This window comes from Microcaecilia unicolor, chromosome 1 (assembly GCF_901765095.1).
Source record: "Microcaecilia unicolor chromosome 1, aMicUni1.1, whole genome shotgun sequence".
Lineage (NCBI taxonomy): Eukaryota > Metazoa > Chordata > Amphibia > Gymnophiona > Siphonopidae > Microcaecilia > Microcaecilia unicolor.
In genome coordinates this window covers 695136952-695164923 of record NC_044031.1, presented here as the reverse complement: position 1 = coordinate 695164923, position 27972 = coordinate 695136952, and the positions used below count along the sequence as shown (strand labels likewise).

At 41.7% G+C, this 27972-nt stretch overlaps 1 long non-coding RNA gene across 1 annotated transcript; it reads left to right on the top strand.

Annotated features, from left to right (window-relative positions):
• The first annotated feature begins 253 nt into the window (after positions 1 to 253).
• Positions 254 to 21225, top strand: LOC115460634. The gene is made up of 5 exons (XR_003940531.1): positions 254 to 350; positions 1868 to 1874; positions 2507 to 2514; positions 17978 to 17982; positions 21215 to 21225. It is a non-coding gene; the product is annotated as an uncharacterized LOC115460634 (long non-coding RNA).
• The last annotated feature ends 6747 nt before the right edge of the window (positions 21226 to 27972 follow it).

Genomic DNA, 27972 nt, shown 5'->3' with positions numbered 1-27972 from the left:
CCTGTGCCTGAAGTGGGAATCAAACTCAGTTCCTCAGTTCCCCAGGACCAAAGTCCACCACCCTAACCACAAGGCCACTCCTCCACTCCTTTACTTTTGGTATGGGGCATAACTTTGAGAAAACCTTTGCAAAAACATCAGGTAAGAGATGCTAGAAACCACAGCCAAGCTTCAGGCTGCCATTTTGGCCACTCCCTGTTATGCTAGTATTCTACAGGACTGGCCTGATGGTTAGTGCAGTGGCCCTAGAACCTGGGGAGCCTGGTTTGATTCCCACTACAGCTTCTTGAGATTTTGGGCAAGTCACTTAACCTTCCATTGCCCAGGAACAAAATAAGAACCTGCATATAGTATATAAACCACATACAGGTAATCCAAAAATTGGCTATTTAGTTGCTGACTGGTTCCAAGAGATTTGACCATGTGATATCGCTACTCTAGGAGGCACACTGACTTCCTTCCTATCAATTCTCAGATGACTTTTAAGATTTTGTATCTTATATATAAGGTTCTCCCTACTGGTGGTCCACAATATCTTTTGGACCTCTTGGTCTCTTTATGTTCCTACTCAGACCCTTAGGTCTTCGTCTCAGCAGCTTCTGGTAGTTCCCTCCCCTCAGGAGATACCTCTCCAAACTTTTAGGAATAGACTTTTTACAGTCTTGGGATCTGTGCTTTAGAACACCTTACCTCTGAATGTTCGCCAGGAAGAGTCCCTATCTGTTTTTAAGAAACAGCTGAAAACATTTTTGTTTACAACTGCTTTTAGTTCATGATTTCTCTTTTGCTTTCCTCGTTTCACTGTACTCAGGAGTGATGTCCTTGGAGCCTCTGGGATTTGATATGTGTGTCCCTGAAGATTGATGTATTGTTTTTCCCTCTCTCTTTGTTTTCCTATTGCTTTCCTGTCAATGATGGCATTCTTTTCTAACTTTTATGGATTTTATTGTTGTAAACCACCTAGATTTTTGTTTGAGTGGTATATCAAATTTTAATACATTTGGAAACTTGATTGTAACCACAGCAAGGTAGTATATCAAATCCAATCCCATTTCCTTTCTCTTTGTAGAGTACCTGTTGCATCGATGCACTGCTATAGAATTAGAGGTAAGGGTAATACATTTGATATTCCACCTTTTTGTAGTAAAACCAAAGTGGTTTATAATATTATATACAAAATTACAGACCTAAGCCCTATCCCCGGTATTCTATGTATCGTGCTGAGATATCCGCATGGGAATCGAAGCATATTCCATAACAATGTGCATAACTTAATTAGTTAACAAGCTAATCAGCGCTGATGATTGGATGTTAACAATCTATTATAAGCACTAATTGGTATTAATTAGAATTTGCGCACACTACTTGCTAAGTGTATTCAGTAACGTGTGCATGCAAATATGTTGCATAGTTGAAAAGTGGGCATGGTTATGGGTATGGAATGGGCAGGTTGTGGGCATTTCTTAAATCTGTGTTGTTATAGAATACACCCGCTCCACATCTAATTTAGGTGTCTGGATTTATACCAGGTTTTACTTGGCATAATTAATTGCAACTAAATGTAGTTGCGTAGACCGGCACTCTGCTTATTTTATAAAGTATGCCTAAATTAAAGTGTATTTTACAGAATACACTTTGATTTCCACACAGAAATCTCGGTGCGATATATAGAATCTAGTCCTATATGCTTCTGTTTCCAGAAATAATTCACGGAAAAACCTGGGAAACTGTCATTTTGCTGCTGGTTTTTTTTTTTGTGGCGGTGGGAGAGTAGGAGCAGCTTCAAAACATGGTTCTATGTTACTGAATAGAAATGTTGCAGTTTCGGATCTGAAAAATAAATAGGCTTATTCATGATAAGTAAAAGTGTAAATGTGTGTTTAGCACGTGCCTGTAATAACATAACACATGGTCATATGCCGCTATAAACTCACAGTTCTAAATGGGTAACAGTATGAGAGTTGAAGCAATACCCCAGGATAGCTGTACAATACAGTACATAAGAAAAGATAGATCAGAAATTACAAAGCATTACATGGTACAAATTTTCTAAATAACCAAGTTTTGATCTTTTTCCTAAAGTCTAAATAGGAGTGTGCACTATGAAAAATAGCTGAAGTATCTTTCCAAAGTTTGGCAAATTGAAATGCCCAGGAGTGTTCCAACAACTTTAATCTCTTTTTATCCTTTGAAGAAAGAAAACAGATTAAATTAGAATTATGAAACCTATGATTTCTAATTGACTTGGCAAAGGCCATGTGTTGATATAAATAAAATGGTGCAGAACCATGCAATATTTTAAAAAGAAAACATGCAAGCTTGAATAAGATTCTCACTTCTAAGGGCAACCAGTTAAGTTTTACAAAATACTGGGATATCCTGTCATATTTTCACGTGAGAAAATCAAGTGAACAGTGGTGTTTTGAATTGTTTGAATTTTTCTTAGCTGTTGACGAGAGCAACCCAGATAACAGACATTACAATAATCCAATTGTGTTAATACTAGTGCTTGGAGTATCAATTTGAAGCTCTCATTTTCAAAATGTTTACAAATAAAATGTAATTTTCTCTTGAGTAGAAAAGATTTCTGAATAAGATGATTAATCTGAGGTTGCAAATATAAGGTGCTATCTACCCATAATCCCAACATTTTGATCATCAGAGAGAGTTAACAATTTGTGTGTGCAATACTGTTAGAACAAGGAATATCTGTAGATTTAGCGTCTATAAGTAAGAAGTTGGTATTCAACTTTAATTTATACTTCATTATCCAAGATTCTATTAATTATATACAGCTTGAATTTTTGAGTGATCTGTCCTCTAGCTTAGATCCTATAGGCATAAGGACTATAATATCATCTGCGTAGCTATAGGATGCGTAACCCTAATTCTCAAGCAAAATCCCTAGTGAATGAACAAAAACATTAAATAATATAGGAGACAACGGGGACCCCTGGGGTACCACATGAATTAGACCATATGTTAAATAAAGTACTATTCATCTTAACCCTCCTTTACCTCTGCTTTACCAAAACTACAGGCATAGTTTGGGCTGGACATGGGGACACCCTAAATATTACAGAGGCACTGTCATGACTTTCTTATCATTTGTGCCCTCCCCCCCCCCCCCCCAATAAACAGAGAAGCCGCACTGATGACCCAAATTATGCCTCTGGGAACACCTACAAACAGATTATGTAATATAGGCACACTTTTTCTGTGTGCCTGCTGCAGGAAGTCCTTTTTCTATAACAGGCTTACTCACAGAAAAAGTGTTATGAAATTACCCCTCTGATGCCTCTGGAATGCTGTTTCTTTCTCACCTAGAGCTTATGAAAATGGTGAACGCCTGTGTGAAGCTTGTGATAGCTCTTGCTGGACCTTTGATGAAGACAGCATGAAATGCCTCTCCTATGCAGGTGGCCTGTGCCTTGAAAACAGAGGCTGTCTGGCTAATTGCTCTCTGCAGTACTATCCAGCTGAGGACAGTAGCTACAAACGCTGCGATATGTGTTCAGATTCACAAAGCTGCACAAGTAGTTCGTTTTCCTTAGCCATTTATATATTTAAAATTGAAGACCTTGCAAGCTTTCATTCCATGTTTTTTTTTAATAGCTGTGCAGCATAAGTGTTTGAATGGCTGATTTTATAAACTTTATATGTGCATAAAATGTCTTTCATAAAATTAGGCCATGCCCAAAAGTATGCATGCTGCAAGTAGGCATACCTGGGTGCAGCATGAATGGAGTAATAGTTTATATACATATTTTATAAAATACGTATGTACATTACATGGTGATATTTACACATTCTATAAAGCTGCCAACTGGATTCAGATTTGCAAGACAGGGTTGATCCAGTCCTGGATTTACCCTGTTGCATGCAGAGACAAGTATTTCTGGATTCCACATTGCATTCTCTAAAGGGGTCTTTTACAAAGCTGTGCTAGCGTTTTTAGCTCGTGGTAAAAATCAGCTGGCGGTAAATATAGTGGAGGCAGTGCAGGCAAATCTCTCTCGTGAAAATTCATTGAGGATATCCTAAAACCTGAAGGGCTGGGGTGCCTCCAGGAGCAGGTTTGGGAACCATTGCGCTAAGAACAGCAAGACTACAAGTCCCAGCATGCATTGCGATAAAATCAGGATTAGATCAAACCTGTCCTATGAATCCAGATCCAGTTGGCAGCTGTAACCTTCTTCCATGCAGGTGTAAATGTCTGTATTTTCAGTCACCAGATCCATTTTCTGCAGGATTTTGTACTAGTATTCTATAAAGACATGTAGGTCCCTCTGTGTCTTTCTAGAATAGATTAGAAATACGAAAGATTCTGCCCAGTTACTTAAGTGCCCTCATAAAAAATTACCCTCTAATGAAAACATTGTTGGTTGAATGGATATTGATTGCAAAAAACAAACTTAACAGGACTTGGATTAGGATTTCGTGGTGAAATCACAGGCCAAAATATAAAATTAATGAGTATGTTTCAAGTCATTCTTGTGCTAATACTTTTCTGTGTTTCTGAATCTAGTATGCTATTTTTTTAATTTGGTGACTGAAGCATGTTATTAATGGGTTTTTTTACTTTGCTACTCACTACCCTCTGCAAATGTATCTTTAATAACGTTAATAAACAATCATAATGATTTCACTACACACCACTGTCAAGATTCACTGTTTAGGAGGTGCTACACGCTCCCATATTAATTCAGCATTATCCAGTTACTGCGTGGTAATGCAAATGTGCCAGCTGGTTAACGCTTCCACGCTCATTCCCCACCCATGCCATGCCCCTTCTTAAAAAAATATTTCTGAGAAATAGTTAGTGCATGCTTAGCGCATGCAAACAGGCAAAATACCGTAAAATGCTTTAACACGTTTTAGACTAGATTCTATATATGGCGCCTGAAAAATCAGTGCTAAAAATCTTTCTGCCTAGGTGTATGCACGGTTTATAGAATATGTCTAGTGGCCATGCCTGCACCTAACTCCAGGCGCATCCATTTACACCAAGTAAAACGTGGTGTAAATAATGGCACCTAAGTTAGGAGCAGAGCAGGTGTATTCTATAACCCTAAGTGTAGATTTTCAGAATGCCCATGGTCCACCCATTCCACACCCATGGCCATGCCCCCTCTTGGCAGCACACATTAGAATTTACAAGCACCGCTTTACAGAATACGCCTAGCCAAGTTGTCTGCGTAAATTTTAATTAATGACAACAAGCAATTAGTATCAATAATTGCTTGTTAAGTGGCAATTATCGGCACTGATTGGCTTGTTAAGTAATTAAATTGCGCACACAAATCCAGAATATGACCGGATTTGTGTGCGCAATTTCGGTCACACTATATAGAATCCGGGAGATTATGGTAACATGTTTTTCACACGCCAAGCATGTGTTAGGGCTTAACGCCCTTTAGTAAAAGGGCCTCTTACTGAAATAATCTGGAGAGGTACAGGGATATTGCACAAATAAAATCGCATGTTAGACTGAATATTTTCATAAAGTATGAGATCTATGTAATGAAAATTAACATTATGGGTATCTTGTATGTGTTAAAAACAGCATGCTTTGCAGGAAGTCCACAGTGTAGATATTGATACAGTCCCTCTATATGTTAGTTAAGAAGCATTTCTAAGGGGAGGAGTGTCTGAAAGGCCCCCACAGAACACTAATTTCTTCCTGATCATCTCCCCTTCTATTCACTTACAATATACGCACTCTTCTCCAAGGTAACAGGTTCTCTCGGGAGGGATTTCTCTTCATCTCCCCTCCTCCCTTGTTCTGTGGGGGCCTTTTGGAGACCCCTCCCTTAAAAGTACATCTTAACTAACATGTATAGGGACTATATCAATGTGTACACTGAGGACTTCCTGCCTAGAGGTCCCTTCACATAATAACTCAGAGACGGATATGAGGTGCTCCAACTCTCTTTCCTGAAGATAAGTGCAAAACAATTACTGCTTTGAGGTAGTCTTTCTGTCCTAGGATTGCTAACTGGCCAGCTTTTCATTGGCCAGGTTTGCTGCTAGAGTGCTGCTTTATTATGACAGGTTTTCTATATAGGTCTGAAATGTGTTTGCTTTATGTGGGTTTTAGTTACTGGAACTCTGTTTCTGTAATGTAAAGTTTGTGAAATAAACATAGAGCATACTTACGTGTGGCAGTTTTTCTTCTGAGATGGCAATCCTAATGTGGACAGTTGGTTATAGAAAGATGGGGCGGAGGAAAGGTGCAACAATGAGTGTGGCAATGGGGCAGGGCATGGGGTGGGACAAGGGAAGGCCAAGTGTTGGGTTTTTCTTTGTCATAAAGTTGATAACCCTATTCTGTCATGACGTTGTACAGAATAGTAATGAACACTATAATTGTCCATGCTCTTCCTTATCTGTCTGTGATTCCTTTCAATAATCATCAGTCCTCTGGAGCAAAAGGTTTCCTGTGCACAGGGGCAAACCTATTCCCTTCTGAATGTAACACACAGTCTCTCCTTTCTGGGTTCCACTTCCACACGATTGTTTCAAATAGGGATAACCTGGAAGATAGTAACTCCTCTGATAGTCCAGCTTCTAAGTAGGGCTTCTTTCTCCTTGTTCCTTAGGCTTGTGAGTCAAGCTGCCGCTCCACTCCTTAATTTGATAGGCAGAAGGGATGAGTAAAACCTCTATATTTTACATTCACTTCACACTTGAATCAAACTCAAAACTTAAGGAGTTTTCACACAAGAAATAAACTCAACTAGGTCGAAGAGCTGAGCCTTGTTTCTATCAGAAAATCGTCCACCATGCCACATAGCCATTCCAGAAGGGGGATGCTGTAACCAAATGGTACTCTTCACAAAAAACCACCAAAAAAGAAGATGTGGGGACTAGTAAATCATCAATATAAATGTGTCCCAAACATCAGTATGGAACGTAGATCATGAACAAATAATATTTTAATTTTTTAATCTTTTAATTTTGATATCTGGAGACCATCAGATCTAACTGCCTCACACAACCATCAGAACATATATTTGTTCTATCGCAATAAGCGAAATGGTGTGGTGCAAATCCTCATTGGCTCCTCCCATTATTCAACAGCATTCTTATATTATGTATATTGCTTCTATTTTTAATTCTATTTCCTTGTATAATCCACATATAACTCATGGAAAAGTTAATATTTATAAAGACACCTATCTTAAATGATAGCAGCTTAAAGATAGCAGAGATATCAGAGATATCAGGGAACCCCCGCCGACATGGCCAAGTTTCGCGTAAAGCTTTTTCAAGGAAGAGGCTCACTGAAATACAAAACGACCAAATCAGCCAAAGATTTAAAATGTAACCATCTCCAGCATCAAAAGTTATTTTATAAAACATCTTACATCAACTTTATGTTAACATACCTTTCCATCCTGTAATCACTCCTACGTACAAAAGATGGCCGCGGCATTTTCAGGCGACCTCATTATTTAAATGAACCACAGCTGATCGTAAAAGTACTATGCCGATTGGCTGCTCAAAGAAACCCAACAGCCAGTAAAACTACAACAAGGACCACCAATCTATTTCTGCATTTAAACCAACCGGAAGTAATGTATTCAACTGGAATATCCACCTTTGTTCTTTCAAATTTAGTAAATGAGAAATATTACCACCCTCCCATCCCACATCCACTTGATCAATGATTCTCCATCTAAGGTCCGTTAGCAAATGACCATAATCGGACCAATGTTGAACCATGGGTGCAGATAATATTAAATTTTTAATACGCGATTTATGTCCATTCAAACGTATTTTAATAGGTCTGCTAGATCTTCCTACGTATATTTTATGACAAGGGCAAATGATTACATATACTACATTCTTAGAGAGACAATTAGTATTTGACCCATTTATGCCAAGTCAAATACTAATTGTCTCTCTAAGAATGTAGTATATGTAATCATTTGCCCTTGTCATAAAATATACGTAGGAAGATCTAGCAGACCTATTAAAATACGTTTGAATGAACATAAATCGCGTATTAAAAATTTAATATTATCTGCACCCATGGTTCAACATTGGTCCGATTATGGTCATTTGCTAACGGACCTTAGATGGAGAATCATTGATCAAGTGGATGTGGGATGGGAGGGTGGTAATATTTCTCATTTACTAAATTTGAAAGAACAAAGGTGGATATTCCAGTTGAATACATTACTTCCGGTTGGTTTAAATGCAGAAATAGATTGGTGGTCCTTGTTGTAGTTTTACTGGCTGTTGGGTTTCTTTGAGCAGCCAATCGGCATAGTACTTTTACGATCAGCTGTGGTTCATTTAAATAATGAGGTCGCCTGAAAATGCCGCGGCCATCTTTTGTACGTAGGAGTGATTACAGGATGGAAAGGTATGTTAACATAAAGTTGATGTAAGATGTTTTATAAAATAACTTTTGATGCTGGAGATGGTTACATTTTAAATCTTTGGCTGATTTTGGTCGTTTTGTATTTCAGTGAGCCTCTTCCTTGAAAAAGCTTTACGCGAAACTTGGCCATGTCGGCGGGGGTTCCCTGATATCTCTGATATCTCTGCTATCTTTAAGCTGCTATCATTTAAGATAAGTGTCTTTATAAATATTAACTTTTCCATGAGTTATATGTGGATTATACAAGGAAATAGAATTAAAAATAGAAGCAATATACATAATATAAGAATGCTGTTGAATAATGGGAGGAGCCAATGAGGATTTGCACCACACCATTTCGCTTATTGCGATAGAACAAATATATGTTCTGATGGTTGTGTGAGGCAGTTAGATCTGATGGTCTCCAGATATCAAAATTAAAAGATTAAAAAATTAAAATATTATTTGTTCATGATCTACGTTCCATACTGATGTTTGGGACACATTTATATTGGTAACCAAATGGTAAACATCCCCTATGTACTCTAACTTGGTTTGGTCCTGAATGCAGAAGCATACAGGCCTAGTGAGAGTCCACAAAGGATTCTTACACACTAAAATTAGCACATTATCATGAATAAATGAGGGATTACCATATGCAAATAATGCTTTATCTGCCTCATGGGAAACAGTTTGGCATGATCTCCATATGTGCTATTTTCTATGGGCTTAGAAAACCCTGAAAATGTAGCACCTGTTTTGGACAGGATATATACTTTTATTGGACCTGCTGATGCAAATTCTCCCAGTGCAAACCTGCTTCAAGTGAAAGGGTTGGATTCCTCAACTCTACCTTTGCCAGGACAAAAATGAATGTGCTGGTATGCTTACTTCCCCATCCACAACATGACTCATTGAAAATATTATACTAGTATAGGAGAAAAAAATAACGTGATTTTTTTTTCATTATAAATCATTTCTGTGTATGGTATACAGCGCTGCGTATGCCTTGTAGTGCTAAAGAAATGATAAATAGTAGTAGTAGTAAGCTATTACAGCTCCAGTATACCCAGTGCAAAATAAGACAGCAGATGTAAATTCTCAAATTGGACATATTCCAAACACTAAAATGAAAATAAAATGATTTTTCTACCTTTGTTGTCTGGTGACTTTGTTTTTCTATCCATATTGGTCCCAGTCTCTGTTTCTGCTGCTCTCTATCTGTTCTCTTAACTCAGTTTCCAGGGCTTCCTTTCCATTTATTTCTTTACTTTCCTTCTTTCTTCTTCATTTCTTGCCCTACATCCATAAGTAAAAGCTGTGTCCTCCTCTGTGGAATTGACTGGAGGAGGTATAACGTGGATCCAGCTTTTGCCTATTTTCTCCATCCATGCCTCTCTTCCCTTTCCCTCATCTCCATCCATGTGCATCTTCTTCTTTTTTTTTTTTCTTTCCTTCCCTCCATCCATGTCCAGCACTTTTCCTCTCTCCTCCCTTCCATCCATGTCCAGCATTTCTCCTCTCTTCCCTCCCCTGTATTCATATAAAGCAATAATTCTCTCTCCCATCCCCTCCATCCAAGTCCAGCATTTCTCCTCTCTCCCCCCAAACCCCTCCATCCATCCATGTCCAGCAATTCTCCTCTATCTCCTGCTCTCCTCTCCATCCATTTCCAGCATTTCTCCTCTCTTCCATGCCCTTCCCTCCCATGCATGTGCATCTCCTTCCTGTCTTCCCTCCCCTCCATCCATGTCCAGCATGTCTCCTCTCTCCCCTGCCCTCCCCTCCCATGTCCAGCGATTCTCCTCTGTCCCCTGTCCTCCCCTGCCATCCATGTCCAGCGATTCTCCTCTCTTCCCTTCCCTCCTTTCTCATCCATGTCCAACGATTCTCCTCTCCCCTGCCCTCTCCTTCCATCCATGTCCAGCGAATCTCTCTTCCCTGACCTCCCCTCCCATTCATGCCCAGTATGTCTCCTCTCTCTCCTGCCCTCCCCTCCCATCCATGTCCAGTGATTCTCCTCTCGCCCCTGCCCTCCCCTTACATCGATGCCCAGCGATTCTCCTCTCTCCCCTGCCCTCTCCTTCTATCGATTCTTCTTTCCCCAACCTGTCCTCCTTCTCCACCCACTGCCTGCCTTCTACAAAGCAATAAAGAAAGGCTGCCAGTGTCAGACTCTGCAGTGAGAATGGTGCAGGCAGCAATTGAGAGAGGCTGGCAACGTCAGAGCTTCCCTCTGCGAGTTCCACCTACTTTGATTCAACTTCTTGTTTCTGTATAGGTGGGACTCGCAGAGGGAAGCTCCGACGCTGCCAGCCTCTCTTAATCACTGCCTGCACCGTTCGCGCTGCCGAGTCCTAGAAAAAAACAGTAAGTAGGGGAGTGAGAGAAAGGGTGCAGGACTCACCGGGGGAAAAAGGTGCTGGTACGCCCCTATGGATAACACTCTCATCCTTCCTGTCTCATCAGCTCGTAACCTCGGGGTTATCTTCGACTCTTCCCTCTCCTTCTCTGCACATATTTAACAGACTACTAAAACCTGTCATTTCTTTCTCTATAATATCAGCAAAATTCGCCCTTTCCTTTCTGAGAACGCTACCAAAACCCTCATCCACGCTCTTATCACCTCTCGCTTAGACTATTGCAACTTGCTTCTCACAGGTCTCCCACTTAGCCATCTCTCTCCTCTTCAATCTGTTCAAAATTCTGCTGCACTATTAATATTCCGCCAGTGTGTTAAGCTCCATCTCTGGCCATCTTCAAATCTAAGCTAACAGCCCACCTTTTTGATGCTGCTTTTAACTCCTAACCCTTATTCACTTGTTCAGAACCCTTATTTTATCATCCTCACTTTAATATTCCCTTATCTCGTTTGTCCTGTTTGTCTGTCCTAATTAGATTGTAAGCTCATGTCTCTTCATGTTCAAGTGTACAGCGCTGCGTATGTCTAGTAGTGCTTTAGAAATGATAAATAGTAGTAGTATGTACTGGGATGATGGCTGTGTGGGGGAGAGGGAAAGGGAGATTAACCTAATTGGGTTCCGCTTTTTGACATCATGCCATCTCCTGTTCTCAATCTAATCTCCTTGGTTCCCAACATCCCCACCGATGAGACTCTTAGTTCATAGTTCACCTTTAATTGCTTATCTAATTGATCTACAATATAAAATAAATTGAAAAGGGGGAGTTATAAAATAGAGCACAATAGGAAGTCTAGGTTACAATAAACCAAAGTAGAAAAGGTCTATCAACCATAATAGTAAAAGTTAATGTAAATTTCCATGTTAACTATTAATGTACAAAAGAACCTACATTTTTAGTACAGTTTAGTAATAAGGTTCCTTAATAAGATAAAGCTATGAATGTCTATTTCGGGCTAAATAACAATGGACGTCTTTTAGTAAGGTGCGCTCATGTTTTTGGCACACCCTAAAATTGTGGGCGCGCAAAACATTAGAGATGCCAATGCATTTCTATGGGCGTCTCTAATGTTTAGCACACCCACATTTTAGTGTGCGCTGAAAACGTGAGCGCGCCTTAGTAAAAGACGCCCAATGAATGTTTGGAGATGTGTCACATTCCCTGGTATATTCTTTCATACTGCTAAGAAGACATTCCAGCAGTCTCAAGAATTAGTTTGGGAGATATTTGATTCTGTCTGACAAAGTTTTCTGCAGTGATTGATGTTATTCATGTCTCTGAATTCTGCAGAGAATTTAAAAGTTCAGGAGAGATGGATTGATCTGAGCAGGGAAGGAACACTAGATTATGAAGTTATCAAAATAGCCCAGCAGCACTTCATGTGCTTAAGTGTTTTAGCTACAGTGTGTGAAACTTTGCTCTTCTTGGCACAATGCGCTACCAAGGAACTCACAGTGGGTTTTTTTTTTTCTCAAAGAAAGAACAAACTGTGCTGCTGTTTTCCGCTATGACCCCAAACAGGGTCAGTCCAAGGGCAGCAGACAGAGCACCACAGATTGGATCAGATATCTGGAGCAATAGTGAAACACTTAAATTTTGTACACTGAAGAATATTTGCTTGCTCTCGGGAAAATTTTATAGAGCTGTATAAACAACAGTGACAAAAATTACACTGAACAGTCTGTTTATTCTAAGCTACTTTTAAACATCTGTGTACAGGACTATTTGGACAGGTGATGAACAGCCAAATGTCATTAGAAATTCATTGCTCACTGATCATTTTCTTTTAAGTAGAATAGCAGTGATTCACAAATGAGGCATGATCCATTGGAAAAGAATTTATAGACCATATTTTTAGGAATATATGGGTAAATAGCCTGAGAAAGTGGGAAGAATGCATTCCTAGCTATGCTAACTTGGCATAGTTTGCTGCTGGGGGATTGTTCAGAGCTGGAACTATGACTTCAGCACAGACGACTTATCGGAGCTTTTGAAGCTTAGTATTCTATGCTGTGTTTGCTTTTGACAACAGTGTACATTGACAGCATTTTACACTTTAAGTAAATGTGTACTTTTGCACGTTTTGAATCTTAATTGCTACTTTGAGAGCCAAGTGAACTCTACAAGCAAGAAAATGTTCCACTCAATGTGGAAACTTAAACACGTGAAACCATTCTTCCTGAGGGAAACATTCCACAACCTGATACAATCAATGGTACTAAGCCATGCTGACTACTGCAATGGAATCTATGCGGGATGCAAAGAGTAGCTCATAAAAAAACTTCAGACTGCTCAAAACACAGCAGCCAGACTCATATTTGGAAAAACACGATTGGAAAGCGCCAAACTTCTCTGAGAAAAATTGCACTGGCTCCCAACGTATTGCTTTCAAGATCTGCATTCTGGTCCATAAAATTATTTATGGCGAAGCCCCAGGATACATGACCAACCTCATAGACCTACCAACCAGAAACACAGTCGTATCAACATGTACATACTTAAATCTCCACTACCCAAGCTGTAAAGGACTCAAATACAAATCAACTTATGCATCCAGCTTTTCCTACATATGTACACAACTGTGGAATGCATTACCAAAAGCATTACTTCAACTTCCGGAAATTACTAATGACTAACCTGTTCAATAAGGCATACCCTCCTGACCCAACTTAAGTGTCTGAACCCTGTAACACAATGTAACTAAAGCTCGTAATGAACACTATCCTGCTTATAATCGAACGAGAAAAACGCCCAAGTTCCGACCTAAATCGGGAGATGGACGTTTATCTCACAAAAACGAATAAAGCGGTATAATCGAAAGCCGATTTTTGGACGTTTTCAACTGCACTCCGTCGCGGATGCGGACAAAGTTGATGGGGGCGTGTCAGAGGTGTGGCGAAGGCGGAACTGGGGCGTGGTTATCTGCCGAACAAAGATGGGCGCATTTCACCGATAATGGGAAAAAAGTATGCGTTTTTAGCTAGAATTTAGGACACTTTTCCTGGACCCTGTTTTTTCACGAATAAGGCCCCAAAAGTGCCCTAAATGACCAGATTACCACCAGAGGGAATCGGGGATGACCTCCCCTGACTCCCCCAGTGGTCACTAACCCCCTCCCACCACAAAACATGATGTTTCACAACTTTTTATTTTCACCCTCAAATGTCATACCCACCTCCCTGGCAGCAGTATGCAGGTCCCTGGAGCAGTTGTTAGGGGGTGCAGTGGACTTCAGGCAGGTGGACCCAGGCCCATCCCCCCCTACCTGTTACAATTGTGCTGCTTAATGCTTAGTCGTCCAACCCCCCCAAACCCACTGTACCCACATGTAGGTGCCCCCCTTCACCCCTTAGGGCTATAGTAATGGTGTAGACTTGTGGGCAGTGGGTTTTGAGGGGGATTTGGGGGGCTCAACACACAAGGGAAGGGTGCTATGCATCTGGGAGCTCTTTTACCTTTTTTTTTTTGTTTTTGTAAAAGTGCCCCCTAGGGTGCCCGGTTGGTGTCCTGGCATGTGAGGGGTCCAGTGCACTACGAATCCTGGCCCCTCCCACGAACAAATGCCTTGGATTTATTCGTTTTTGAGCTGGGCGCTTTCATTTTCCATTATCACTGAAAAACAAAAACGCCCAGCTCACAAATTGTCGAATAAAACATGGACGTCTATTTTTTTCGAAAATACGGTTCGGTCCGCCCCTTCACGGACCCGTTCTCGGAGATAAACGCCCATGGAGATAGACGTTTTCGTTCAATTATGCCCCTCCATATAACTCTCCTTCTCTATGATTCCCAATGTGTCTGTAACATATGAACCTTATTCGACTGTAACTTCACTTTGTATTTGTTTCTCTACCAGAGTTAGCAAACGCCTTCACGGTACAATGTAAGCCACATTGAGCCTGCAAATAGGTGGGAAAATGTGGGATACAAATGTAACAAATAAATAAATTTATAAATAAATAAATTTATATAGTAAATCCCACAAAAAATTTTAGTCAGACATTGGGAAGGTTTTTTCAGCCAATGATGAGGAATAGATCATTTTGATCGCTTTTACCTCTATAGATCTGTTGGTCTGGAGCTCTTTGAGGCTTTTTCCTTTCCTTTAGTGTAACGTGCTTTATTCTCACATATTTTTTCTATTGTAGTGGGTCAACTTTAGCTATTTGTTTTCAGTGTTATAGTTTGCTGCTGTACATTGCCAACCAATAATTTTGGAGTTCATTTTTTAGAGAAGACCATACAGCTCAGTCATTGCTACTCAATAAATGGATCATTCATGTAGAGGAACAAGCATGAGAAAGGAAAAGGGCGACAGATTATGAAAATAAATGTCAGACACTAGTGTGATATATTAAACATACACATATATGTCCTTCAATTATTTTATAGTGAATAGTATATTGGCAGAAAGACAAAATCAGAGTAAAACCAGACACCTATTTATGATATTAAGAAATGGCCCTGTTTACTAAGCCTCGCTGTAGGGACGCTATCATTTTAAGCACACGCTAAAAATGAGTGTGCACTAATGCTAGAGACACTCATAGGAATATGTGGGTGTCTCTAGTGTTAGTGGGTGCTAAATTTTAGCATGTGCTAAAAACACTAACCTGCCTTAGTAAACAGGGCCCTTAAACTGAATCATAGATACATAGCTAATGTTAAAGTAACACAATAAAATCTTAAAATTTAATGTGGCTATGTTTTGGCTCATGCCTGTATCAGGGGTAAAAAGAGTAGACACATTAGAGAAAAATAAAAACATATTAAACAGTTAAATAAGTATGGGGTCCTTTTAACAAGCTGTGGTAAAAAGTGGTCTTAGCTGTGGTAAAAATGGCCTTTTTCTATTTTTATATTAATGGCCATGCGCTGATGTTACACAAAATATGATTTAAAACAATCCTCAATTAGATTGAAATCTGTATTAGACATCCACTAATATATTAACAATATTGGGTGGAAAAAGCCTCCAAAGAGCTCCAAGGAAACTCCTGCAGAGCTAAAAACTCTTCACCAAAAAACACACCATGTATATAAGTGCAACAGTCTACATATGCAGTGAAAATTAACAACTTTCTAAATTATATAAACATAATCAAAGTCTGATGTCACAAATATTTTCTGAAGTGGCTATTGATGGGGTTTTTTTCATGCTGTTAATCCAGCAGCTAATTTTTTTCCACCCACTATTATTAATATATTAGCGGATGTCTAATGCAGATTTCAATCTAATTGAAGATTGTATTTAAATGATATTTTGTACAATTATTTCATCAGCTACCCATACATTGTTTCTATAGTGCATGAGCTAATGTTGCCATTAGTGCATGGCCAGTAAATAAATTCTTGGATATTGTAATTTATCGAGATGATGCCTTAATCCAAACCACTCTATACCATAAACCAGTAGCAAGAAATACTTTATTACACTTTACTAGTTCCCACTCTTACCGTCTGAAGAAAGGGTTACCAATAAGTCATTACACGCTATACAATTGAAAGAGCGTTTGATGGAGAGGAGTTACCCACAATCTGTTATTAAAAGGTCTTACCGGAGAGCTAAATTTGCCAATAGAGAGTTATTATTACAATATAACACTAAGGATCCAGAAGACAGACTTATGGCAGTACTTCCCTATAACAAGGGTGCTACGTTTGTTACTTCACATACATAGATATTGAGAAATATTATCCATTCATGCTTGTTTCTAGGAACATCCTATAGTGGCATATCGCCGAGGTAGGACTATAGGTGAAACCCTTTCTTACAAACATTTAGATTACAATACTCCATCTCAACTGACTAGTCAGGAGGCATGTATGCGCTGTCAATGGTGTACCTTAGCCATTACTGGTAAAACCTGGACTGTCCCAAACAGAAGTAAGACTATCTCAATCTGAGTAAACACCACATGTGAAACTGCTAGTGTGGTGTATGCGATTCTCTGTCCATGTGATTTAATCTATGTGGGACGGTCATCACACCCGATAAAACAGAGACTAGAAGAACACAAGTCTCGCATTCACACTCGGACAGTATCAGCTCCATTGGTCCAGCACTGGATAGATAAAGCTCATACTACATCTGATTTACGGTGGAGAATTATTAACACAGTTTGTGAGGGAAGGGAGGGTGGTGACATTGCCAAAATTCTCAATTTTAACGAGCAGCACTGGATATTTAGTCTAGATTCTTTATTTCCTCAAGGTCTGAACAACCAATTAGATTGGGGATCTCTCCTTTGACGTACTTATTTACAGAGTTTTGATAGGTTCAGGTAGACAACACTCTGATTGGTGGGAATCGTGGGCAGTACTATTTAAAGTTCAAGGATGTTGGAGCCATCTTAGAGTAAAGATTTGAGGATGGCGTCCTTGATAGTAAGTGCTTTTTATATTAGATATGGGAGGATTGAGTATTTGATATTGTTACATTGCTATAGTTCTAATTTTGAGTATTTTTCCTTACTTCTAGTGGACCTGACCCTGACGCAGCTTCTACGAAACATACCGCATGTCGGTCTTGTTTACCATTGGTCCTGTTAATCAATAAGAAATAACTACTAAAAAGCTAAGTTCCAATTAATTTAGTTATTTTAAATGAGTAACACTTTATGTAAGAATGAATAATATTATTGAAGGAAATTATGAGTGGACCTATGAAGAGCCAATGGCTTGTCAAGATTTGAGAGCAATCGGGTCTCTTGACAAATGAATTGCCACTGTTGCACTCATTGTGCTACTGAAGTCTGTTAGCTACGTTAGCTAAATTAAATCTATTTAAATCTAAAAAGATTGGATGTGTATATGCATGGTTTGGAAAAGATATAAGGGAAGATACTACATTGTTATGTGAGCTGAAGGCGCTGGGCAATCATTGAATGAATTAGATGACATTTATAGCCCCCGCAGATTGAAACATTGATTAAGTTACATTGAGTCAGTAGATTTACAGTAAATAAATTACTGCATGTGCACTTACCGCTACCCATTTTATAGGTGGTAAGGGCTCACGCAGTATTTCAGTTAGCACATGGTAATGCAGCTGCACTGTTTAGCACAGGAGTGCCCACTCTCCATCTCCTGACATGCCCACTCAAAAAAGTTTTTTAGTGCATAATTAACACACGCTGATTTGGTACTTACTGCAGACATTCTGGTCGCTGCACTTCAAAAAAGATATAGTGGAATTAGAAAAGATACAAAGAAGGGCGATGAAAATGATAAAGGGGATGGGATGACTTCTCTATGAGGAAAGGCTAAAGTGGCTAAGGCTCTTCAGCTTGGAGAAAAGATGGCTGAGGGGAGATATGATAGAGGTCTATAAAATAATGAGTGGAATGGAATGGGTAGACGTGAATCGTTTGTTTACTCTTTCCAAAAATACTAGGACTAGGGGGCATGCGATGAAGCTACAATGTAGTAAATTTAATACAAATTGGAGAAAACGTGTAATTAAACTGTGGAATTTGTTGCCGGAGAATGTGGTAAAGGCGGTTAGCTTAGTGGGGTTTAAAAAATGTCTGGACAGCTTCCATTATTAAATTGACTTGGGGAAAATCCACTGCTTATTTCTGGGATAAGAAGCATAAAATGTATTAAACTTTTTCAGGATCTTGCCAGGTATTTGTGATCTGGATTGGCCACTGTTGGAAACTGGATGCTGGGCTTGATGGACCTTTGGCCTGTCCCAGTGTGGCAATACTTATATGCGAAGGCATTCCACAGTATGCCATTTTAAGCTGCATTAGGCATTCATTATTACCTTACGCAGCTTACTAAAAGGGCCTCTATGTGCACCCGCAGTCAGACACCGTAATTTTTGTCTATAGAATCTAATTGGAAAGAGAAATTGGTGAATGCTTCACCCATGCATTATATCTTAAAAATGTAATCAGTTACATGTATGCACACATTACATAAAAGGTAAACATCTTTTTATTGTTCCAGACAGCTGCAATTATCCAAAATCAAGACAGATACAATTTTTAGGTACTGAACAAAAAGGCTGTAGGAAAAAAACATGCGTAAACTCACAAAGGGCTAGATTTAGTAAATGGCGCTCAAAATTTGGCACAAAAGAAAATTGGCACAGAATGGTAATCTATAGTACACGTTCTGGAATTGGTGCCCTTTATAGAATAGCATGTAGTGCTGGGATCCGCGCCCAACTTTGGGCGAACCAGGTGTAAATCCTGGCATGCAAGTTGGGTGTGGATCAGCACTATTCTATAACACTGCTCACATTTTAACGGAATGTCCCTGATCTTCACATGCTCCTCACATGGCCATCCACCCTTTGCAGACCCGCATGGAAACACTTAGGTGCTATTCTATAAATGGGAGCATAAATATGTTTTCACACAGATCTGTCATGTCTGCCCCATTTTGGCACCTTGCATCTGTTACAACTCTTTTCCATGCCAAAAAATTTGATGGAAAAGTAGTGCCTAATGTTCAGTGCCATATATAGAATCCTCCCAAATACTCAAATTACATATCTTCCACATGTACAATGCAAAAAATGCTTCTGAAATATCCTTTAATACTTAAAAAAAGGCTTCTAAAAAAGGCAATTCACCTCCAAAATGGGCAGAAAAGATTATCAAATATATCTGTCAAAGAATTTAAAATTAGATGACTCTGGAGCGCATTTTCAAAAGAGAAAAACATCCAAAAAGTGGCATAAATCTGCATTTGGACGTTTTTCTCACCAAAACATCCAAATTAGTATTTTCAAAACCAATTATTAGACATTTTCTATGAAATCCGTCAGAAGTGTGTTCAAATCACAAGGGGGCATGTCAGGGGTGTGTTAAAGGCGGGTTTTGAGCGTTCCTAACACATTGACATTTTTCAGCCATAATGGAACAAAACAAACCCGTCCAGGACTAAAACTAAGATGTTTTGAGCTAGACCTGTTTTTATAACAAATAAGGCACAAAAGGGTTCCCAGTGATCACTGACCCCTTCCCACCCCCCACAAATATGAATACAAATATGATTTAGCAACCTCTTTGACAGCCTCAGATGTTAGAGCCAGGTCTATTAGAGCAGCATGCTGGTCCCTGGAGTAGTGAAGTGGTCAGTGCAGTGCACCATGGTGTGGGGGACTCTGGTCCCTATCCCTCTCTACCTGTCACATTTGTGGTCCTCCAAAACTTACCAGAAACCCACTCTAACCACATATAGGTGCCTCCTTCATCCATAAGGGCTATTGTGTACTGCTGTGAGCAGTGGGTTTTAGGAGGCTCAGCAGACAAGATAAGGGAGCAACGGTAAGATGTGTACCTGGGAGCATGTTCTTGAAGTCCACTAGGGTGCCCCATTTATCTCCTGGGATGTCTGGGAGACCAGTCTACTAAAAATGCTGGCCCCTCCTACATCCCAATGGCATGATTTTCTATGTTTTTCACTTAGAAGTTTTGTTTTATTTGAAAATGGACCAAAAACAAAACGTTCAAAGAACAAAACCTTGTTAGAAACAGTATTTTCAAAAACAAAAGATAGACATTTTTCTTTTGGGAAAATGAATTTCTTATTCAGATTTTTAATCTTTTTTGCAAAACGTCTAAAGTGAGGCTTAGACATCATATCAAAAATGCCCCTCTCTATCAATAAAATTAGACACACACAAACGATTACTCCCATTAAAAACATCTGAGTGGAGGAGTGGCCTAGTGGTTAGGGTGGTGGACTCTGGTCCTGAGGAACTGAGTTCGATTCCCACTTCAGGCATAGGCAGCTCCTTGTGACTCTGGGCAAGTCACTTAACCCTCCATTGTCCCAGGTACAAATAAGTACCTGTATATGTAAGCTGCATTGAGCCTGCCATGAGTGGGAAAGTGCAGGGTACAAATGTAACAAAAAATAAATAAATACTGCATACTTGTAATCCCAATCAGCCCTAAACACAAAATCTTATCACAAAAGATGGCTTTGAAGGTACTCATACTTAGTATCACCATTTGCAGTGTCTTCCCCTCTGCTTACAACGAACACACACAGCCATCTTTAAAGGCACATTTCCTGCAGAGATTCGATTGTCAGTTGTCATACCCATGAAATCAATTTCATTCTTTCCTCAGTTCATTATTGCCTACATAAACATGTCTAACCAATACAAAATCTAATAGTAAAAATAAAAACATGGGCTATATTTGCAGAGTGTGACAGAATCTGTGCCAGCTGTTCCAGTTCAGAACCCATTGAGTGTCAACCTGGCCTGACACTAGAACCTGATAGCAAGACCCATGGCGTGCAAGGAGAAGCTGGATATCCCCTCAAGACTTTCCTTCAAGATGATCTATTTATGTGCAAGCCCTGTATGATACATGCGACTCCTGTGATGGACCTTCTACAAGAAACGGTCTCTCTTGCTCTGTGTTTATTATCTGCATAGTAAGTGAATTTCAGGTTGCAAACTATGTTAACCAAAATTTCATAGGGTCTTACTGAATACTTCTTTCCTAAAGCCACATAATGCAGAAAAGCGAAGATACTTTCCTGTAGCGGGTATTCTCTGAGGACAGCAGGCTTTATATTCTCACAGGTGGGTGACACCAACTCGCATCGCCTGGTCCAGTACTTATAAAAAGTATAAGTAGAGCTTTATGGAGCATGAGACATGCTCTACCACGCATACACGCGTGCCTTCCTGCCCACTGCGCAAAAATGGTCTCCTCAGTTTAATACTACAGCAAAAATAAAATAAAAACAACAAAGGAGACAACTCCAAGGAGAGGTGGGAGGGATTGTGAGAATATAAATCCTGCTGTTCTTGGAGAATACCGGCTACAGGTAAATACCTTCACTTTCTCAGAGGACAAGCAGGCTTATTTATTCTCACAAGTGGGGAATCCCCAGCATCCAGGCTCACCAAAAGCAACAAACATTGGTCAACTGGGCTTCGCAATGGCAAGGACATAACGCAGATTAACCTGAAACTATATACAATCTGAATGAGAGTGCAGCCTGGAATAGAATAAAATGGACCTAGGAGGGTGGAGTTGGATTCTAGACCCCAAACAGATTCTGTAACACTGTCCGCCCAAACCGACTGTCGCGTTGGATATCCTGACAAGGCAGTAGTGTAATGTGAATGTGTGAACTGAAGACTACATTGCAGCCTTGCAAATTTCTTTAATGGAGGCTGACCTCAAGTGGGCTACCGACGCAGCCACGGCTCTGACATTATGAGCCGTGACATGACTCTCGAGGGCCAGCCCAGCCTGGGGAAATGCAATCTGCCTGCCAATTAGAAATGGTGCATTTCCCGATGGCAACCCTCATCCTGTTGGGATCAAAAGAAACAAAAGTAGGGCAGACTGTCTGTGGGGCCTGGTCCGCTCCATGTAGTAGGCCAATTCTCTCTTGCAATCCAAGGTGTGCAAGCTGCTTTCGCCAGGATGGGCATGAGGTTGGGGAAAAAATATTGGCAAGACAATCAACTGGTTCATATTGTAAACGGGACCGCTGTGCCAGTAGGGGGAGGATGGAAGTCTCCTCCCCAGGATTAATCCAAGCCCCATAAATTGCCACCAGCAGATACTTTCAAATATTCTTTTCTTTTTATTTTGTTTCCAAGTTACAAACAAAAGCTTCAGTCCAGCCCTGGGTTAGGGCTGCCCCAGGCCGGGTAGTGCTGCCCCTCACCCAGCAATCCAAAGTCTCTGACCTCTCCTGAGGGCTGCAATAGTCCCCTTTGGAAATACTTCCTTTTCACAGTACGTATCACAAGCAGTGCTGGCCTAAAGTACATATCAAAAGCAGCAAAATTGTTCCCTCCTGTCCAACCAGGGTTTCCAGCTCCCACAGTTCTTACACAACAAACAGGAGCAGCTGGGGAACCAGGCTTATAACTCTTCCAGTCCTCTGCCCTTCCCCCACAGCAAACAGTTCAAATCAAAACAGGCTTCTTCCTTACAACAGGTTTTAAATCACAACTTTTAAACACAGAGCTTTCCCCCTTTAGGGGCTACCTTCCTCAGGGCTCTCCAGCTCCCATTCCATCCTCCTTCTGCCTCTTGCTCAGCAGCCTTAACCCCCTCCTCCACCCAGGGCCGGTCTTAAGCCGAGGCGACCGAGGCGACCGAGGCGGCCGCATAGGGCCCCGCGCTTAGGGGGGCCCCGCGCGGCGCGCCTCAGTCAACCTCTTCCCGCCGCAAGGATCTTTATTTTCCTTTTAACTACCCTCCGTCGCCGCCTCGCCGGAATCCGAGCGTCACTGAAAGCGCTCCTCCTCTCCCGAGTCCCCCCGACGTCTCTAGCAGAACTGGAGCTCTTCCTGATTCGTTCATTCTCAGTGTCCCGCCCGAATCAGGAAGAGCTCCAGTTCTGTTGCGTTCTGCTAGAGACGTCGGGGAGACTCGGGAGAGGAGGAGCGCTTTTAGTGACGCTTGGATTCCGGCGATGGAGGCGGGTAAAGTAAAAAAAAAAAAAAAAACGAAGAGCCATCCTTGGTTGGGGGGGGTGAAAAAGAGGGCACCAGGGCAGGCAGGCAGTTGAACGTGGGAGCGGGAGGGTAAGGGAGAGAGGACCTGGACATGGATGCCAGGCCTCAGGGAGAGAGGGTAATGGCTGGATAGGGATGATGAATGGAGGGGGCAGGGGAGAGGAGCATGGATGGGAGGGGGCTCAGGGAGAGAGGGGAATTGCTGGATAGGGATGATGAATGGAATGGAGGGGGCAGGGGAGAGGAGCATGGATGGGAGGGGGCTCAGGGAGAGAGGGGAATTGCTGGATAGGGATGATGAATGGAATGGAGGGGGCAGGGGAGAGGAGCATGGATGGGAGGGGGCTCAGGGAGAGAGGGGAATTGCTGGATTGGTATGATGAATGGAATGGAGAGGGCAGGGGAGAGGAGCATGGATGGGAGAGGGCTCAGGGAGAGATGGGAATGGCTGGATAGGGATGATGAATGGAGGGGGCAGGGGAGAGGAGCATGGATGGGAGGGGGCTCAGGGAGAGAGGGTAATGGCTGGATAGGGATGATGAATGGAGGGGGCAGGGGAGAGGAGCATGGATGGGAGGGGGCTCAGGGAGAGAGGGGAATTGCTGGATAGGGATGATGAATGGAATGGAGAGGGCAGGGGAGAGGAGCATGGATGGGAGAGGGCTCAGGGAGAGATGGGAATGGCTGGATAGGGATGATGAATGGAGGGGGCAGGGGAGAGGAGTATGGATGGGAGGGGGCTCAGGGAGAGATGGGAATGGCTGGATAGGGATGATGAATGGAATGGAGGGGGCAGGGGAGAGGAGCATGGATGGGAGGGGGCTCAGGGAGAGATGAGAATGGCTGGATAGGGATGATGAATGGAATGGAGGGGGCAGGGGAGAGGAGCATGGATGGGAGGGGGCTCAGGGAGAGAGGGGAATTGCTGGATAGGGATGATGAATGGAATGGAGGGGGCAGGGGAGAGGAGCATGGATGGGAGGGGACTCAGGGAGAGAGGGGAATTGCTGGATAGGGATGATGAATGGAGGGGGCAGGGGAGAGGAGCATGGATGGGAGGGCAGGGCTCAGGGAGAGAGGAGAAATTGCTGGACATGGAGGGCAGGGGAGAGAGGAGAAATGTTGGGCAGGAATGGAGGGAAGGAAAGACAAAGGAAGGAGATGCACATGGAGATGGTAGACAGGACACATAAGGACACAGGAGGATGGTGGACATGGTGAGAGAAAAAATATCAAATGGAAAGAAGACACTGCATAAAACAGAAGACACTGGGACCAAAGCGAATAGAAAAAAACAAATGATCAGACAACAAAGGTAGAAAAAAGTATTTTATTCAGAATGTATTAATTGGAATATGTCAGCTTTTGGAAATGTGCATCTGTGATATTTTGCATGTAAGTTTCAATTTTTCTAGTATTGCTGCATGCTGAGTCTGACTTCTTGAAGTAACTTTCCAGTTTTGCCTTCATATCTGTTGTGTCGTGTGTTTTTCATGTGTAATCAAGGTGCAGTATCCTGCTAGCATGTAGCATTTGCACCCTTTTTGTTTTGTTTTTTTCACGAGGTAGTGTATTGGTGTTTTAGAGCCTGGTGTAATTACAGTGCTGTCTTTCCACGCATAAGGTTGTAGCTCGTCCTGTCCTTGGAATTAGTGCTGTTATGATTTGGTAAGGTTATGAGTGTGTTTTTGCACAAGTTTGTGTATAGTGTTTTGCAGTGGAGAGATTGTGTGTCCGCACCTCTGACCCCCCCCCCCCCCCCCCCGGGGTTATGAGAATTGGAACTACTAATTGTAGTGGACTTGAACTGAATAATTTCTGGGGGGGGGGGTTCATGATAGCATTGTGCTTATTATTTCAATCAGTTTTTCTGTACAAGTTTAGCTTGGGCTGGGGGCGGGGCTAGGATGGGGCCCCACCAAATTGGTCTGCATAGGGCCCCGCACTTGCTAAGACCGGCCCTGCCTCCACCTTCTTCTCACCCCACCCTTCCCTCTACAGGTGGGAGGCATCATGTATTGATTACGGAGCCAGGGAACTGGGCTTCTTCCTTCTCCCTCCCTCTTGTGGTCAGAGTTGGTATATACCCATCTTGTCTATCCCTGGGGCTCCCTTTGCTGGGATGGGCAATGCATTCTGGGAGACGTAGTTCAGGATTTTGTTGTTTCATTTTGTACCTCTGGGCTGTAGCCTTGTCACAATATGGAATTCTGACACCACCTTCGGTAAGAACTTAGGGTGCGTGCAGAGGACTACTCTGTTGTGATGAAACTAATTCATTATTTTTTATTAGTTTTAAATACAACATCCATCCCAATGCATTACAAAATATAGTATAACTTCCATTCCATTAGAAGAACCATATGAAACAAACATATAACTAGATTACTGTCAAAGTTCATAAATTCGAAGTAAGTATACGACAGGTAAACAAAAAAGGAAGTTGTATAAAAAGAAATGATAACTTAAAGGGAAAAACTAAGGACAGAGGGGAAAATTAAGAAAGGGAAGAAAGGGGAAAGGGAGATCATAACATTGTGTTCAGATGGCTAACTAGTAGAATTTGATTCCAAATATTGCTGCAATGTTAACCAAACTTTGTGATGAGACATCTGGAAATAACAAGTCTTGACCGTACAATATTTATGGGGTCGTGATGAAACTTAGTATAAGGTGTATCCACCACTAAGGCTTGAATCTCACTGACTCTGTGAGCTGAAGTAACAGCCATCAAGAAAAGAAACTTCCAGGTCAAGTACTTCAGATGGCAGGAATTCAGTGGCTTGAAAGAAGCTTTCATCAGCTTGGTGAGAATGACGTTGAGATCCTATGACACTGCTGGACGTTTGACAGGGGGCTTTGAGAATAGCAAACTTCTCATGAAGCAAACAACTAAAGGCTGTCCAGAGATAGGCTTACACTCTACACTGCCGATGATAAGCACTAATTGCACTGAGGTTTGACAGGAGGCGTTGACAAAAGCAAACCTCTCATAAAGTGAACAACTAGAGTCTTTCCAGAGATGGGCTTACCTTCTACATGCTGATGATAAGCACTAATTGCACTAAGGTGAACCCTTACGGAGTTGGACTTGAGACCAGACTCTGATAGGTGTAGAAGGTATTCAAGCAGGGTCTATGTAAGGCAAGCAAGGGGATCTAGGGCCTTCCTCTCACACCAGACAGCAAATCTCCTCTATTTGAAAGAATATCACCTATTAGTGGAGTCTTTCCTGGAAGACAGTAAGACCCGTGATACACCCTCCAAAAGACCCAAGGAAGTGAATTCTAAGCTCTCAACATCCAAGCAGGGAGAGCCAGAGACTGGAAGCTGGGATGTAGAAGAGACCCCTCATTCTGCATGATGAGGGTTGGAAAATACTCCAATATCCATGGTTCTTCAGAGGATAACACCAGAAGAAGAGGGAACCATATCTGCCGTGGCCAGTATTGTGATGATGAGAATCATGGTTCCATGGTCGTTTCAGCAAAGTTTTCCCCACTAGAGGTATGGGAGGATACGCATACAGAAGACCTGTCCCCCAATTGAGGAAGAAGGCATCTGATGCTAGTCTGTTGTGGGCCTGAAGCCTGGAACAGAACTGAGGGCATTTGTGGTTGAGCTGAGTGGCAAAACGATCGACAGAGGGGGTGCCCCATACTCGGAAGATCTTACAGGTTATGCCCATATTGAGAGACCACTCATGTGGTTGCATTATCTTGCTCAGTCTGTCTGCCAGGGTATTGCTTTTGTCCGCCAGATAAGTGGCTCGAAGGAACATGCTGTGTTGGCGAGCACAGTGCCACATCCGGATGGCCTCCTGACACAGAGGGTGTGATCCAGTGCCCCCCGCTTATTGGTGTAATACATTGCAACCTGATTGTCTGTTTGTATGAGTACAATTTAATGAGACATCCGATCTCTGAAAGCCGTTAGAGTGTTCTAGATTGCCCAGAGCTCCAGGTGATTGATCTGAAGATTTGTTTCCTGAGTGAACCAAACACCTTGGGTGAGAAGCCCATCTACTTGAGCTCCCCATCCCAGGAGAGATGCATCCATTGTCAGCACTTTTTATTGCTGAGGAATTTGGAATGGAAGTCCCAGAGTCATACTGGATCAAATGGTCCACCACTGAAGAGAGCGTACAAGCTCTGGGGACACTCGGATGACATCTTCCAGGCTCCCCGTGGCTTAATGCCACTGAGAAGCCATGGTCCATTGAGCTGATCTCATATGAAGGCATGTCATGGGTGTAACATACACTGTGGAAGCCTTGTGGCCGAACAATCTCAATATCTGCCAAGCTGTAACCTGCTGAGAGGCTCAAATCATGGAAGTGAGAGCAAAGGTAGGCTCGAACTTTCTGTTTATCGAGCAGGGCTGTTATGAATTCCAATCGCTGGACAGGGTAAAGATGAGACTTAAAGTAGTTTAAAATGAACCCTAGTAGCTCGAGCACCCGAACAGTCATTCGCATGGACTCCTGAGATTCATCTGAAGAGGTGCTCTTCACCAGTCAATTGCCGAGATAGTGGTGCACATGGACTCCTAGTCTGCATAGCAATGATGCAAATACCGCTAGACATTTAGTGAAGACCCAGGGAGCTGATGCGAGGCCAAAAGGCAACAAGCAGTACTGAAAGTGATGTGTTCCCAGCTGAAATCAAAGATACTACCAATGGGCTGGAAGTATCGGGATGCGAATATATACATCCATTAT